Genomic DNA, 18,164 nt, shown 5'->3' on the forward strand with positions numbered 1-18,164 from the left:
TATTCAAGCTGTTAGAGGAGCCAGCTGTGTGCCTCACAGGACATTAGGTGTCTTCATCACTGAATTTTCTGTTCATTTCCAAAACTAGATCAGGTTAGATGTGTCTGAAATGTGAAGAAGTAAAAGGCTTGAGGGAGAGTATTGGTGGTAGCAGAACAAGAGATAAATAGGACAAGACCTCTCTCCCTTCTGCTGCTACTTCAGTGACGCTGCTTTCTAGGTTTAAGTACGTGCATCTCTTTCCTTCCCCAGGGCAAAGGCAATATAAAACTGGAAAGCTGGCTGGTCATTTATAGCAGGACTGGAGGAAAATCAGAAATTGGGATCCAGTATTCTAAATCTAGGGCAGTGACTTTAGCAGGATGATTTAAAGCTCAATCCTTGAACCCAGGGAGATAGGTAAGAAAGAGAAGCCAGGTCTCTTAAGCTGTCTGGTAATGGAGGCTCTCTTAAGTAAAGCATTGAAATTGTTTGGAAAGCCTCTTACCAGTAATTGCAGCTGTTCTGCTGACTGCACAAATGAACTGGTTCGTTCTGTCTGTCCCCTTGAGTCTTTACTGGTATCTAGCAGTTGATCTGATAATTTTTATTTTTAAGTAGCCATTCCGTAGTTAAGGACGATATTGTTTTCAGTATCTATATAGGGAAGGGGGGAAACAATAAAGTTTTATTGTGTTTGCAGACAACTCCATTGTGAACCTGTGGTATAAAGTCAGGAGCACAGCCTGACCCTTCAGTGTAGGAAGACAGTGCTGAGGTATGAAGTGTATATAATGGGTTCATGAAAGGCAGGTCCTGCTTGACCAACCTGATCTCCTTCTACGACCTGGTGACCCACCCAGTGGATGAAGAAAAGGCTGTGGATGTCATCTACCTGGACTTCAGTAAAGTCTTTGACACTGTCTCCCACAGCATTCTCCTAGGGAAGCTGGCGACTCATGGCTTGGACAGGTGTACTCTTCGCTGGGTAAAAAACTGGCTGGGGGCCAAGCCCAGAGAGTTGTGGTGAATGGAGTTAAATCCAGTTGGCGACCAGTCACAAGCAGTGTTCCCCAGGGCTCAGTTTTGGGGCCAGTTCTGTTTAATATCTTTATTAATGATCTGGATGAGGGGATTGAGTGCACCCTCAGTAAGTTTACAGATGACACCAAAGTGGGTGGGAGTGTCGATCTGCTGGAGGGTAGGATGGCCCTGCAGAGGGACCTGGACAGGCTGGATCGATGGGCTGAGGCCAACTGTATGAGGTTTAACAAGGCCAAGTGCCGGGTCCTGCACTTGGGTCACAACAACCCCATGCAATGCTACAGGCTTGGGGAAGAGTGGCTGGAAAGCTGCCTGGCAGAAAAGGACCTGGGGGTGTTGGTAGACAGCCAGCTGAACATGAGCCAGCAGTGTGCCCAGGTGGCCAAGAAGGCCAACAGCATCCTGGCTTGTATCAGGAATAGTGTGGCCAGCAGGAGCAGGGAAGTGATCGTCCCCCTGTACTTGGCACTGGTGAGGCTGCACCTGGAATACTGTGTCCAGTTTTGGGCCCCTCAATACAAGAAGGACATTGAGGTGCTGGAGCGTGTTCAGAGAAGGGCAACGAAGCTGGTGAAGGGTCTGGAGAACAAGTCTTATGAGGAGCGGCTGAGGGAACTGGGATTATTTAGCCTGGAGAAGAGGAGGCTGAGGGGAGACGTTATTGCTCTCTACAACTACCTGAAAGGAGGTTGTAGTGAGGTGGGTGTTGGTCTCTTCTCCCATGTAGTTAGCGATAGGACAAAAGGAAATGGCCTCAAGCTGCATCAGGGGAGGTTTAGATTGGATATTATGAAAGATTTCTTCACGGAAAGAGTAGTCAAGCATTGGAACAGGCTGCCCAGAGAGGTGGTGGAGTCACCATCCCTGGAAGTGTTCAAAAAATGGGTAGATGTGGCACTCTGGGACATGGTTTAGTGGGCATGGTGATGTTGGGTTGATGGTTGGACTGATGATCTTAGAGGTCCTTTCCATCCTTAATGATTCCTAGTTTTTACTTTCATTAAAAAATAATCCAGCCACCAGGCCAGGAAACATGAAATTATTACTCTACCCTTAACAGGTCTAGTGGTGGACTTGGTAGTGTTAGGTTAATGGTTGGACTGGATGATCTTAAAGGTCTTTTCCAACCTAAACGATTCTATGATTGTATGATTCTATGATTCTATTTCTCTCTCTTGCTGTCAGTGTAGAGAAGAAGAAAGATCTGAAACCCAACTTGCTCATTTGGTCCCTGCTGCCCACTTGTAGTTGCCTGCTTTGGAAACTAACATAACATGCAGAAAAGTACCGTTTCTTGGAGGTAGTGTGTATAACATGTACATCTAGCATTATCATCATCACTTACAAAAAACCTGAAAATACAACTACCTCAGAATGGTACCGCTCTGAAGCTAAACTTTCAACAAGGTTTAGTTTGAGTGCAGTTGTAGTGACAGAATGGCTGATGAGAGTGTAAATGTGAACTGCTGAATTCTTACTTAAGCTAGCAAAGCTGTACACCACAGTAGGTACCCCTACTTGAAAATCCAGAAGCAAAATGTCAGGTTCATTTATCTTAACCTGGGAGGAATGCTTTCTAAACTTAGGCATCCATAAAATGTGTCTGAAAGTTGTTATGTTTATGCAAGCTGTAAAATATCTCCCAATGATTGAGACATAATCGTGTCACAGGTGAGGCAATCATGGCTTGGAGCCCATGTGCACAAGTCCCGGCATACCTTTACTGGAACTAGGAGCATAGCTTAAGGACACTTGAGAAGCTGTAGACTGAGTCAGCTTGGGTTGTCAGTTTGGTCTCAGTGCCCACAGTTGGAGGTGGAGGACTGAAACAGCAGCAGAAGAGAGGAGATGGTGATGGTGTGAAGTAGAAGCCCTGTGTGGGTTGGAAAAAGATGTGGAAGAGGAGTCAGAAAGGGAAAGGAGGTGGGCTGAAGAAAAGAGTGCTGGGGAACTGGACTAGAGGAAGCACAGAACACTGCCTAATTTCTCTAAGTAAATCTTCACAACAAAGCTGAAATGCTTGCTTTATAGTGTTGAAATAATTTTCTGTTCCCTCAGAGTTGCTGTGTTTGCGTGGAGAGAAGGCCACAACAGGGACAGCCAAGTTTTCAGTTGTCCAAACAAATCAAAAAGTTTCAAACTGTCCTTTTAACAGCATGTTTCTTATAAAACATCCAGTGCAGCCAGATTATATCACTAAAAACAAATACACAGTCAGGCATAAAGCCAGCGTTAGCTACAGTTCTGGTTTATCAAGAATAACAATACTAGTATCAGAGCAGAGGTAATTGAAATACTCTAGCACTTGGATACATGGTAATTAATGGCTCCTTAATAAGTACTTGGTGAAAGGCTGACGTACTGGGTGTTCCCAGTAAGTGACTGAAAGACGTATTGTTGGTGTGGCAGAAACTCAGATCTGGGTTCATAGCTGAATTCTTTCATTACGTCCGTTGTTCCTTAGCAAATGTAGTTGCATCTGTGCCTCTACTTTAATGCTAGTATTTGTGTGCATTGTTAACTGTCTCTAACATGGGGATAAAATGGTAATGCAAAGGCCTTGTCTACCCTACCTGTCTCTCCCCAAGGGGTTTTAGAAGTACAGATTTTCTCACTAACACACGGGTGTGAGTAGCTGGTTGTGTGCTGCATGTATGCTTTTAGAGTCTGGGCTGGGGTTAACTTCTTAAAATCAGCCCTACAGACTGTGCTAAAAATAAACCAGTGGTCTGCTCACATTTGGAGGCTTTCAAATCCTGGATTCTAATCTAGCTTTACAGCATGGTTACTCTCTAATTAAGGACAGCTTTGTGGATTAGAAACTGTGCCATGTCTAACCCCAGTGTAAATGAGATATATTAGCTGTTTGCCCAGCAAGTGTTGAATAACTGTTTTTAGTGGATTAAAAAAAAGATGAACTAGTATTTGGTGTCTATACTATAAAAAAGAACAGCTTTGCCAGGATGTACTTTATCTTTTCACTGTAGTGACAGACTTTCTTCATTTACTTCCATAAGAAGTACTAAATCTTATGAATGAGTCTATCAGTGTTTGACAAACACTGACTTGAAGATACATAAAATATTATCTCCGTTGATAAAAGGCTTATGTGATTGTTATAAGTTCGACTTTACTTTGCATAGCTAAGGACAAATACTACAAATCATAGCAATCTGTCTATATATACCCTGATTTCTTTTACAGTTCTGTCCCATATGCAGTTCTGTGGCTCTAAAGTAACTTAAGACTACCATATGGAGTCTCAGGTTGGCCCAGTCAACAAGTCCCATGTTTATACTGTCCTAAACCTTGTGTAGTTTCTACATTTGTGCAAGCTGCATGTACACTTTTGGAATAAAAGTATCCATGTTGATCTGTATGTCTTAGTTAGAAGGGCAAAATCTTTCTGCTTTGATGAATCTTCTTGGAATATTCAAGTAGCTGCAAATAATCTAGTGTGGTTCTGACCAAAGGAGCATACAGTGCTTTTCCTGACAACAGTGTGCCGCTTCTCTGCGATGCCCATTTTCTACGGTAAAGCCCTGCCCAAACAGACAAAACTGCAACTTGAGGTAGGATGACAGCATCATGATTTTTTAAAACAGAATTTTAAACAAATTTTTATGGAGAATCAATCTGTCTGGTAGGCTACATGCATAGGTCTCCTGATAATGTAACTCTTTGTTTAGTGTAAGGTAAATAAGCAGGAATAGCATCAGTCCAGGGGAAGGTGATGTGCTAAAAGTAGGTAAAGTTGGCTGAGAAGACATGAATTAACTTCTCACAGCCTCTCTCCCTGATTATGGTATCCACGCTTTGAGCATCGCTGCTTACATGTGATCAAGAACATTAGTTTAGTAAGCTGAGGTACAAAGCAATACAAATTGGTAACTATCCTTTCTTGCTTAAGTTTAGCCCAAACTCACTAACTGAGGACTGATCTTATGCTGATATTCTGGAAATGTGTGAGCACGGAGAGGGAAGGAGAAGGAGAAATAACTTGCCCTGCTGCTCTGTGTGCTGCTTACACATGGGATCCTCAGCATTTAAACACGGTGAATTGAAAGAAAGTTCAGTCTTGCATGTGGATTGTCTTCAGTGTTGCTAGCAGCTTCAAGGGAGTCCTACCTGTTGGTGTGGCAGTAATGCTGTAGGGTCAGCATTGGTCTATTGTTAAACAATAGAAGCAAAACAGCCTTTGTAATTCCAGAAGAAAGTGGAGGGCTGGTGTCTGATGTTGGAGGATGGAGGGACTAGACTTCATTGAGAGGAAAGACTGTAGGGTGTATTGTATTGCTTCAAACCAGATCTGGAGCTGCAACTAATCCAGACAGCATGATTTGTAGAGCTTGAATAATTTAGTGTGTCATGAGCTGCAAGATGATGAAGAGCTAAGGGGCATCCTCTAGGTTTTCTGGTAAATATTTGGCTATGCTTAATTTCAAATGATTTTTTTTCTTGTTGGTGTTTCAGCTTCTGTAAATGTGCATGCAACTGCTGGCAGCCAGCATAGTTTAGAGCAGCCTTTGACTGTTCCAGGACAGAAGGGGTTTAACACCTTTGCATCCTCTGGACCCTTCTATGCTTTCCATGAGCTTGGCTTTCTGACTTGCAGCCAAGTCTTCATATCTCTGCAACTGTCTGCTTGCTGGGAATGCTGCCAAACGCCGGCACCTGTCAGAGCAGAACAAACTGCATGGGCACAACCCTCGCTGTTGATCAGCAGGGTGCTGGGATTCAAGGGTGGGGGCAGGCCAAGAGGACAGCTGTGAATCTTCTCCTCTTGGCAGGAGCTGTGCCATGTATTCTCTGATACCATGGGTTTGCTGTAACAGGACTGAAAAGTAATGCCCTAAAAAAGCAAATAAGTGTCATATAGATTAAAATAAAAAAGGCAATATAGTCATGAGCCACTACTGTATGAAATGTGTTTGATTTTGTACAACTTGCTAGGGAGCAAGTGAGAACACTCTTTAAGGTAACACCACATTGACTTTCTCAGGGTGATTCCAGTTCCCTGCTCAGCAGCACGCTTATCAGATCTTTTGTTGATGTAAGTCCCTGACTTTCCTCTCTGTCCCTTTGTCTTCTGACAGCAATCTATGACTGTTCTGTTGTCCCTATCCATGCCTGCCTGCTGTCTCTGTGCATCTCCTAGAAATGATGAAACTGGTTTAGGCCTGACGCTGCAGCTCTGTTGCTTTGTTTTCTAAACAATTTTATTTCTCCTTACAAATTAAAGAGGGGAGAGAGAGAAGGTGCCCCATCCTTGTCCAGTCCTTTCCCTATAAGACAAGCTACAAAATCCTGGCTCTTCTTAAGATGGGAGGAGTTTTTCTTTGGTTATAGTGAGGCAAAGCTTTAGTCTGTTCAGTGTTAAACACAGTAATAGTTAGTGATATTAAATGAAAATAATGTAAAATCTGAAGTTTCAATTCAAGAATGTGAAAAGGCTTTAAAACCAGAGCAATTGCTCATTTTTAAGAGCTAAGATGAGTCAGTGTTCATGGTAGCTTTCTGATGGAAGTTTATTTTGGATAAATCATTTGGAAGTGTTTCAGTTGTTTAACACAATCTTTCTTGAGTGTTGACAGTTGTTTTCACATACTGGAATATGGGAAGAACTTCACAGTTAATATATTAAGTTATTTATTCCTTGAATCTTGTAGCAGGAGATGAAGATTTTCTCCTTCTTCAATTTAGCATTATGATAAACCCCTATCTGCTTCCCATTTGTGTATGGGGACCATATCCGTGCCAGATATTTCATAATCAAGGAGTCAAGTCCTATTGCTTCATTAAAAAGACTGAAAGAGTAGTTGTGTGTATGTACAACCTTTGCCTGGCAACATTAAAGTCACCATTGCATGTGAATAGTATTAGGGCAGTATTAGGTGCATTTTTCCATCATAAGGCTAACACCTCTTTTCTGTATTCGTAACAGCCATCAAAATGTCTCAGAGAAGTCTAATCTTATTTATAAAAAATACCAACAATGAAATAACTTTCAACTTTCAGTCCACTCTCCAGAAAACTCCATAACAAAGTATGGAGAAGGAGCTGGAGACAAGTGACCCAGGAATAGCTGCCCTTGAATGGCCTCTTAGTGTCCTGTCCTTTGGCTTTTGTCAAAGGGGGTGGTGTAAGGCACTAAGAACAACCTCTTGCTCTAGCTGCATCTTCCTCCGCCCCTTGTACTCTCAGGACAAGGAGGTTTTGTTCGGATTTCAAACACTCTCATATTACTTACACCAAGTCAAGTGGACAGAGATGGGAAAGGTTTGCTTTATACACAGTAAGGAAAATAGTGTGTCTGAGAAGATGGAAGTATTGAGATGCAAGTATTTAAGTACATAGTCACAATATTTATTAGCTGACACTGTGGCAGAATCTCTTCTCTGTAAACAAAGGTATGTATACTCATCATTAAATTACCTGAATTTTATTTATGTTACTTTCAGTCACCTAGATAGATATAAGCAGATCCATTTGGAATGTGTTGTACATTTAATAACTGATCTATAATTCAAGCATTACTTTTCATCACAGCAAAAACCTTAAAACACTTCTTAGTGAAAAAAACCTAGGATGTTAAAATGCCAGTAAAATACTCTTAGAGAGTGAAGCATGTATGATGTTGCATGGCCCTTTAAGGGTTTAGGCCTTGGAAATTCCTAAAATGTCACAGAATTGGTAATTTTACAGTGCAAAACTTGTGTGTGTTCTTGGGTCTTTCATGATGTAATGTGGGATACTTTAGCAATACTGTTCAAATTCTCTAAAAATTTAGAACATGAAAGTGCTAGAAGGTATACCAATACAAAGAAATGAATCTTAATGTTCTTAATAATGTTCTATACATCTGAACAGAATAAGGTAGTACGTGATGCTGAGCTTACTAGCCCTGAGCTGATATCTGTAATGGGCACTGTAGAAATAAGTTGGCTGTTTTCGCTCTCTTAAACAGTCTGTTTCTGGCAGCTTCTGGTGTTACCAGTCTGTGTGAGGTCGTTTCAGATTCTTCAAACACCATCTGAGTGGTTAAGTCAGGAATTAGTATCATTGTGTTTCTTACTGTGATAAGTATGTTGGAAATGACAAAACCATGAATAAAATAAAATGCGGGACCACATTTGAGATCCATTATTTAATTTTGGATTCCTCTTGCAATGTAGTTACAGATTCAACACCACCTTCCCTGCGCCCCAAATAATTATTTGATGCTTTCCGAATCCTTCCCTTCCTATTCCTCCTATGCTGTGAAATTAAACATCATGTTTTAAGGCTCTGCTTCAGCTGATCTTTGGAAGAAAACTTGTCTGGCCTCTGGGCAGTTGCCACTTGACCTGATGACAGATATTTCAGTGACGTGGCAGCTTTGCCACACGTGAAATCCTTTGCCTGTCATTTATCTCACAGGTGTTAGGGATGAATGCTTTCCCTACAAAAGAGATCAGCTAAAATCCTGTTTGGAACAGTTAGGGAGGGTCATCTCACCACAGTTAAGTAATGTGTTGCTAGAAATAGGAGATACTAGTGCTTCTCCCACGTTATTGTGAACCAATGTTTAACTTCGCTTCCTTGCTCCCAAGCAACTAAATTACAGCATGTCCTTAAATAACAGGTTATTCTGTGTCCTGAGGTGAATTTATTAAAAAAAAAAAAAAACAGTCTTGGTAAAGTGCTTAACATGCCTCACAAATTTTGAGCTCACCCCTTCTGCTTCTCTTGTTTAGGAATTTAATCCTATACACAGCCTTGCCCCTGTTCAATACTGTTTGTACAAGACCTGCTCTAAAGAGCAGGAGGGGGTGGTGTGCAGTAGGAGTTAAAAAAGTGGATTCCATGCACTTGTTTGTATTTAAATCATTGAACTTCACTATTTGTAAGTTCCCAATCTGTAAAAACTAATGTAGTATTTCCTTCACCTACAGGTTTTAGGAAGATGAGGTCGTTAAACTCAATGTTCTTGAGATTCTCAGATGAAGGTCACACTTGAGGCGCCTATTGCTATTAAACTATTGCTTCGGTTGCCCTTTAGTGAGGACTGAAACCGTATTTCCTTACAGGGATTAGATGGTGAATCTTTCTTTCCTAAAGAATCATAATTAACTGCCAGCAACTATGTTAGGAATTTCAACAACTATGTGGTGTCAAGCAGTAGACTGATAATTATTTACTTACGAAGCTTTCTCACTGGTTGTGCTGTGCTCTATCATGTGGTGGTCTTTACCCACCCCCAAAATGAACCATTTCTAGGGCAGTTGCTTAAGGCCATTTGGGTTTTTTAATTGGTTCTCTTACAGCTATTAGCATTTGCTCACAAATTTTTCAGTTCTTCCCATATTTCTGTGCTAAAAATAAGAATTATTTTTGAATGATTTTGAATAATTTTATAATCTGTTCATGTTGGTATACTTTGACAGCTATACAGGTGGATATAGAGAGGCTATTTCCTCACCTAAAGCAATTTATTGTCTGCTTCTGCAGCCTAGAGCTTGGAAACGCTGTGTCCACACATTTGCCTCACAAGCTCACAAAAACGGGGAACAAGCTGACCTGAACTCATATGTTTCTCTTCTCCCTGCTGGGCTTGCTCAAGAGGACACTTTTTGTAGGCCAAGCAAATAGAGACTGTGGGACTCTCTTAATTTTTGACTTGTAAATCGTGATTCTAATTTGTCCTCTGTTCTGCTTTGCTGGAGAGATTCTACTCTGATTTATACCAGAAGAGCATAAATTGAATCGTAGGATCATGGAATCATTTAGGTTGTAAAAGACCTTTAAGATCATCCAGTCCAACTTAAAGGACTTAACATAATGTATTTAGTCTTCAAAGACCTTTAAAAGTGTTCATGGACTATAAATCCTCTACAGCATTTTAGGGTTAGGATGATAAGAAACCAATGTGTGAATTGAGCTGTAAAATTATCAAACACTTCTGCAGCCAGCTTCCCTAAGTTAATGGTATTGAACTACTCGTCTGATTTCTTTTGTGAATTTTTTCATATGACCCACAGCTGCAAATCCCTGAGCCTTTTTTTTTAATCTGTAACTTGTTCAGGGAGTATTCTCTGCCAAATGTTTGTACTGTGTTATCATTTAGCCATTTAAACACTTTCTGTTCCACAACTGATAGTAAATACTTTGGAAGGTTGTGGTGGTTTTTGTTTGTTTGGGGTTTTTTTTCTCACTTTTTTTTTTTTTTACTTTTTAAGGTTTGAGTCAGTCATTTCCATGTTTGAGTTGTGGCAAACAAAAGCAATGGTTCTGTGTTGGTTTTAGTATTCTGACCTGATGATAAGTTAACATACAGCTTCCAAAACCTCTTTTTTTTTTTTAAAGCATTTTTTTTTTTAGTCATAGAACATTTCTGGTTCTGTAAATTCCTGACTCCTTTAACATCAATGCTCTGGTACCTTCATGACTTCAGCCTTGGTCTTCTGTACGCATTGTGTATAAAGACTACTCAGCAGAGCTGGCAGTACTCCTACCTCAGTAAGCTACGCTTAATGGCATTAGGCCTAAATGAGAGTACAAGATTTTAAAGCAAAAATAGTTGACTATGAAAAGCATCTGCTGTCACTTACAAATGGTTTTCCTCTCCCCCTATGCTGTAATATCCAACTCCAGCATGAAATAAAACTCTTAACAGGTGTGCCATGGTGAAGTTACAAATGGCATTAGAAATTCTTAGATAAACAGTAAGCGTTCAAATCTGCAAACCACCCCACCATCCAGAAAGATATACATTAAATACTTGCTTGTCAGAAATAACTGTTTCATTAACATTTTGGCACTTTGAGTACCAGTGAGAGAAGGTTCAGACTTATACTTCATACTGCCAAAGGCTGTTGCAGACATGTTAGTCAAATAATACTGAAATGCCACTGTGCATATACACAACTTTCCTCTAGTGATAAGTGAGAATGCCAAGGGAATATCTGAATTTTGTATATCCTCTCATATTTTGCTCAACAGAGTGATGTATCTTGGAAAAGAGGGCACTGCGGGAAGGGCGGATGCTGAAATACTCTGTTTGACTGTAAAATTTGTTGGGGAGAGAAAGGAGAAACCAGTGAATGAACATTGATGAACAACTGCTTGCTACTGGAAGTATTGTTTCCTCCTGCACATGAGGAACCCTCACAGAGGGACTTTTTTTCCCATAAATTCTAGTGAGCTCTAAAGCATGCTGTTACATAAATTGAATCTATTTATTGATTTACACATGTAACTGAAACAGGTATTTGTTCGGTGCTTCTGCTCTAATTGCTGAAGGAAGACCTCTAGTATCAGTGTTACCCTTTGGCAAGGCTTATTCCATTCCACTGACTTGTAGCACACAAGCATCAGCTCAATTAAATCCCTGAAGTCGGATGTATCCATGCCCTTTGTGAAAATGTTCAAGACATTGAAAACAGTAAGAGCTCTCTGTTTCACTGAATTGTGTATATTTTCCTTTAAGGGACAAGCATTCTAAAAATACTTGAAGTACGTAAGTTACCAATAGCTTTCAGATTCCTAAGGTAACTTTTTAAAAATTTGCAAATTCTATTTACAATAACACTGAATATAATCTGTTTTTCTTCTTTCTTTACTAGATACTTCAGACACTAGGTTTCAAGCACTGTGCATAGTCTATGGGTATCCTTGTACTTCAGGCTGCATATGTTAAAGATTTTCCTATAAATTATTTAGTGGTAGAATATTCTGAACACCTCTCTTGTCTGTGTTTATGCACACTCATATTTAGTGAAATAAGCATGGAGATGGGTTCCACTATTGTGTGATCTAAGTCCATAATAATTCATACATGTAATGCTTCCGATTTGAATAACCTCAAGATGAAATAGGAACTGCTTTTGGTTGATCTAGTGTGCTGCTTCTGTGTATGGTATTAGAAGATGGTATTTACCTTGGTGGTATATGAAATCCAAACTTCATAAGGTTGTATGCAGGCAACCTCATACCTAACTGTTCTACCTATATGTAAGGGTTCATACCCTTTTCTCTTTCATTTTATGAAGTCCTGTCTGATGTACCTGAATGTTTTGATTATCAATATGAATATTCAATTCTATTTCAATCCTGTTTAGTTCTTATCTAGCCTCAAAGGCATCCTGTGGCTGTATTCTACAGCGTAATTATGAATTGTGATAGTTTTAGAAAATCTATTTGCTAATACTTTTCAACAAAACAAAACCTGTTTTCATGCCAGGCAGAGTTTGAATATTAATCTAGGCTATAAATATTTGTAAACAGTTCATGAAAGCACAGTTCAAAAGCTGTCATGAACTGCATGCAATGCTGGGGCTCCATTGTGATAATGCTGCTGGTCTTGCTACAGAATGATACAAAATATCTTTGAAATCATGTTAACACACTTTGTTACTTGCAGATATCTGCAGTTAGACATGAAAATACATTCAGGATGGAGTTAAAACTGAGATGCTATCTGTGTTCAAGTAATATCCCCAGAATGACTGAACTAATATTTGACTGAGAGCCATGTCTCAAATTTTAAAACTTTGTCATTTGGGGGATATTATTTTAATAGATTAAAGCACCACAGTTTTAAGTATATCCTGAATTTAAACTTGGCATGGTGACAGTACTTACTTAAGAATTCATACAGGCTTAGAGTAGTGTCTGTTAAATAGAACTTTAAAAATTTCAATGTTGAGTAAGTGCGTAGAAGAGAAGTGACTGAAGGCAGATAGGGCCTGATTCTGTATGGTAACTCATTGCATCCCAAACTAGGAAATTGTTAGCTGCAGCTGTGGTTTTCCTCTGAAGTAAGATGTCTTCTATCTTAGAGCACCTTTCCTTTCCTTTCTCATATTAGTACTTGTTGAAAAATTAAGCTGGGTTCAAGACACATTTGCCAATCCCAGGGGCCTGTACTACAGCACCTATATTGGAGATGTGCTAAGCATACTGACATGATTTGCAAATTCAGAGCTGAGTTTTCATGTTTTCAGAAAGAATTCGCTTATTCAAGTATGTTTAGCAGCTGTATTTCCAAGAAACAAGGGGATGATGTATTGAAGGACACTGATCTAGAAGAGCGTCCAGAACTTGTTTTCTTCCTGGGTCCTGTAATGGGAGCTGGTAAGCATGTTCTGGTCAGTCCCCAGGAACTCTACTTACTTTTTCACACTAGTGGATTATGAGGAAAAAACCTAAATGACTCCTGCAGCTGGTTTAGCATTGCTCTCTCACAGGGTTCATCTTGATCCCTGCAGAATCCAGCCTGTAAAACAGAATGCCAGCATGTTATATCTCAGACATCCTGCTGACACTACTCTGCTTATCTAATCATACTAATATTGACATATGACTGCTTCTCCTTTATTCTGTGGTAACCCTTGTTCTTTAGATACATACAATTCAGTGCAGATACGCCAACATAATCTGGGTTTGTAGCTCTCAGTCATGTACTGACCCTCCCCTGGGATCCTCTGGTGGATTTAAAGGTCATCACCAGGTAAGAGGTCACTATTAGGCATGTTCCTACAAAACATGAATTGTTTCATCAGTGATTTTGAGACTTTAAGGTTGGTTTTGACCTAATTTTAGAACAATAGAAAATTTAAATTTCAAAGTGTGTTTGGAAGACTTGGGGAGAATAGCTGAAATGTTTCACTTTGAATTTGTAAATGTAAAAATTCTTTTTTATAATGCTACAGTTCAAAATAAGGCTACCTTGAAAAAGAACTCCAAACTTCTAAACTTCCCTTTTCTTACAAAATGAAGTTTTACTGATAAGAATGTGTAGTGTCTTTTTGCTTTTTTTAAAAGCTTCTTTTTTTTTTTTTTTTTCTCTTCCCCCCAAATTACAAAAGACTTCTATGCTTCCCAGAAGATTACTCTTCTGGTAAAGATTATTTGAGCAATGCGAGGCAATGCGAGCAGCATTTGTCTTCACAGTGAATACTGCTCTCTTTTAAGAAAGTCTATTACTTCCTATCTCTCTGCACACCTATCTTGGGTACTTTGAGTCATGGCCCACAGCTGCTGTAGGCTGGCTCAGCTCTCCAGGCACTGGCTCACTTCATACCATCCAAAGCTGTAGCCCAGCAGCTACTGGATTTGTAAGTTAGAAGTCTATTTACCAACTGAAAATTAGAGGTACCCCTAGGCCAAAACTTCAGAGTCAAAACAACTTTAAGCTTTGACACTAGAAATAAGATCTAAATAGTCTTGACCCTACGCTAACAAGGTGGGGACAGATAATATTTCTAAAGTGTCAGTGGAATTTTATTAAGCTTAGTTTTCTGATAAGCAGCTATGAACTGAAGATAATTTCATCTGCTTATCTCCATTAAAGAGAACTCTTCTTGTTGCAGTTGAAGATCCTTAAATATCTCTGTATATTACTGTTTGAAAATGTAAGCAGTGACGATTTTAATCTGATTATTTTATTATAGAGATTTTGGTTTTAAAGATACTTGTTTAAACAATATTTAGTCCTAAGGAGCAAATGGATCACATTTCTTATCAGAAACAGGGTATCTTACAGTTTCACAGAGAGAGAGCTAATGAACTGGCTAGTGGAGGGTTGTAGAACAAGTAATACCTCTTGCTGGGTGAAATCTATTGCATAATGTTAACCTTTTGCGTGAGCCAAGCTTCTCAGGATAGTGAACAATACACAAATGGTACCGGTAGTGCAGCCTCAGAAAAGAAGCAAGTTATGATTGATTTACCATAGCAATGCCATTATACCTCTCATACTTTGAGGTCCACGTAATGCCCCTAGCACTTGTAATTCACTATTAAACTATTAAAATTACAGAGTCAAGCTCTTTGTAAAACTTGAGATCTCACTTTTCCCTTTGAATGTTTTACTGTACCAATACGAGGTATTTTGGCCAATGTGCCTTATAGGAAAGATTCCTGTTAATTCTGTAATTTCAGAAACTTTTCTACTATGATATGTAAGGATATATTTCTAGTGCCGTTCTATGAACCCAAGCTTTCAAAAATGAGTCAAGATCTGCAGATTGATGAGATTCAGGCTTTTTTGTCTTAAGATTTTTAAGCCAAACGGTATAGTTTTTATTTGGCTTCTGTGGTTTTCAGTCTTCACAGTACCCTTTGACTGTGTTCCTAGAGCTCTAATCCCTGAATTCCCTTTCTGTACACAGAATTGAGGAGAACTGCGAGATTTCTGAGCTGGCAATATTGAAAACCGAGTATCTATCTTAGCATGCTATTAATCTGTAGTTTATTTGACTACGAGGCTCTGGAAGTTAAAATGTAGTGGCTGTGTGTGTTTGATCTGCTTGGCCAAGTTAAAAATGAACAAACAGAACTGCTGGGAATTCACTTACCACAGTGAAGAGAATTACTTAGGGAAAAAAGGTGTCAGTCCAATGTTTTCACATATCTACCTAGATACTTCCCCTAGAAATATCCATTGCTACGTGTAATTTCATTCAAGGGTGTTTAGTTACAGGATATCATTTTTTAATCCTATTTAAGTAGTTAATCCAACTAAGAGTTGAGAGAAAAAGGGTGCAAATGTTAATACAAGGGATGGGCATGTCTATTTTACCTGCCAAACACCAGAATTATAATACGACTGCTACTTTCAAATAGGTTTATTTCAATTGGTTTGAATGACAGTAAACAGAGAGGGTTCTTCTGACTTTGAGACAAGTAAATAACACATACAATGACAAATCTGCTAGCTTTGATGTAATTAGCTACAGCTTCACTGCATTTCCTAAAAGAAACCCACTTCAGAGAGGATTTGGCCCTTCAGAAGATTGGAGAAGCTGATTATGTGTCGTCTTGCCCACTGCCAGTCCCCATCTGGTGCGCTGGCACCTTGTGGTGGTTTAAATGTGACGGTAACATTGCACAGGTGTAAGTAAAGCAGGAAGCAAAACCATAGTGAATCAGGACCGTGAAGTACTGTTGGGAAATACGTGGCTTACAGTGTACAAACAGATTGTTCTTTCAGTTTGAGAAAGAGAATTTGGCTCTGTTAGTATTTGGCTAAGCTTTATCAGATTTGACATGAACAAAGATCAGACTTTCTGATTGGGTCTGTACATCACAAGAACATAAAAAAAATCTGGAGCAGTCCTTCAAGTGCTATTTATACATTTTGAAAGGTACATGACCTCTGGTCTTACTGTTAGTACGCCCTTCTAGCTCTTGCGGTCTTTTTCGGTAACACTCAGTTTAGAAACTTTTTATTTCTTTTAAACTAGAGCAGTATGAATGTGTCACTCCTTGAGGAAAAATTTTGGCTGTCTCTCAGAACTAGAGCAGGATTTTCATTCTGCAGGGGATTGGCAACAGAGAATAATTCTTAATGGAATTATCCCGGAATTCCTTGAACTTTCAGCTTTATGCAAATATGGGTCTAAGAACTAATGCAAGTATGAGTTTGTTTAATTACACTAATTTAAATAATCCTTTATATTTCTGTTACTGATAAAAAGGAAGTCTTAAAATAATCCATTTTGAGATTAACCCTTTGGCCCTGCACAACAGAGCACCAACAAATCTTTTTGATGCAACCAGCAACCTGTTTTGATTTACCTGTTTTAACCAGTTTACAGTTGTTTCCAATTTATCTACTGCTCATAAAGCATTTTTCAAATATAGACTTTATAAAACTTCAGAATGCCTTCAGTAATGAACTGTTAACTAGAGCTGTGTTTAGAAACAGACACACTGAAGAAGGAGAAAGCACAGGAGGTGCCAGTTCTGCCAGCTGCTGCCTGAAGAGGAATGTTGTGATTCCCTTAGCAGCAAAGGAAATCTTGTGTGCTGTGGAAGAGACCCAAATTGCACACGTAAATGGAGAGGTGGGTAGGGTGGAGTATCTTCAGCCGCTATAACTAGTGCAGATGGGGACCGTCATTTGGAACAACCTGCAGCTAAATTGTGCCGGGGCTGTTTTAGCTGCCACCAACCAAGTATGAGGGAAGCGTGAAAGTATCTTAGCTATTCAGGCTCTAATTCAGAAAGAGTAACGTTTAGGTTTTCCAATAGTAGAATTCATATGATTGTAGTACTCTCTAGAATTCCCCCCCCCCCCCCCCCCCAGTGGATTATGCTGCTGGCATTTTTTTTTTCTGCTAGCTGCTTTGTGCATTCTGGTATGGAAGTTGTTTATGAAGAATTTATCCAAACGAGTTTCGCTGCTTGTGAAGTATCTTTAACCATGCCTCCTTCATAGTGCTGTTACCCAGACTGCTTGGCACACACAGTGCAAAATTCTGGTTTCAGAAAATTTGGAATCGGGGACAGTGTCTCAGCTCATGTGTTCAGCACTGTTCCACAGAGGTCTAAACGCAAATCTGTTTAAAAAATGTATCATTTTAAAAATATGCTAGCTCTGCCCACTGCAGGGATATACAAGAAATTCCATAACAGGCAGTTACAGAATAACTTGTTTATGGTACAAATTTCTCCTGGGCCGGAGCTGCTACTACACAGCTGCTCTCCTGAACCATGAGGATTTTTATCTAAACCGCTGGAGTGACAGCCCCCAGGAGCATACCTGTGACCAGCCACAATTTTCTCTGTTTGTTAAGAAGGATGCACAATATCACGTGCTTTTTTGTGTGCATTAAACCTTCCTGAAAAGGTAGACGGGACACAAATCCGTGTCTCAACCTGTGGGAGGGAGTGGGCCTGCGAGAAGCGAGTTGCCTAACCGGCTGCCAAGCGAACGGCTCATTCCAAGGTCCAGGCGCCTGGACTGTGGAGACCGATACTGGTGGCAAGGTGCGTACGGCGGGGCCATACCTGCCTGTGCACCTGGCCTGGGCCCGGGCCTGGACCTTGGCCTCGACTGTCCCGCCTGGCGTTTCGCGGGTCGTGGCAGGAGGGTGCGGGGCTGGCTTCTGGGGGGGGGGGGGGCGGGGCAGGGTGCCGCACGGCAGGTAGGGGAAGGCGGGCAGGCTGAGCTCAGCACTTGGGGCAGTTCAGGGAAGACCGTGCCCCTCCGTGGACGTGCCTGATGGTTTCGTGACCCTTGGCCCCGGGGCCAGGGCTGGCAGCGAGCAGGCATTCTGCAGCCTCCCCCTTTGCCCGCGCGTGGGGCCACCTCCGGCCAGCGCCCTGCCACCCCTCCGTCGTGGCACAGGGTTACGCGAGGCCCCGCGCCCGCC

Source organism: Pelecanus crispus, chromosome 4 (assembly GCF_030463565.1).
Source record: "Pelecanus crispus isolate bPelCri1 chromosome 4, bPelCri1.pri, whole genome shotgun sequence".
Lineage (NCBI taxonomy): Eukaryota > Metazoa > Chordata > Aves > Pelecaniformes > Pelecanidae > Pelecanus > Pelecanus crispus.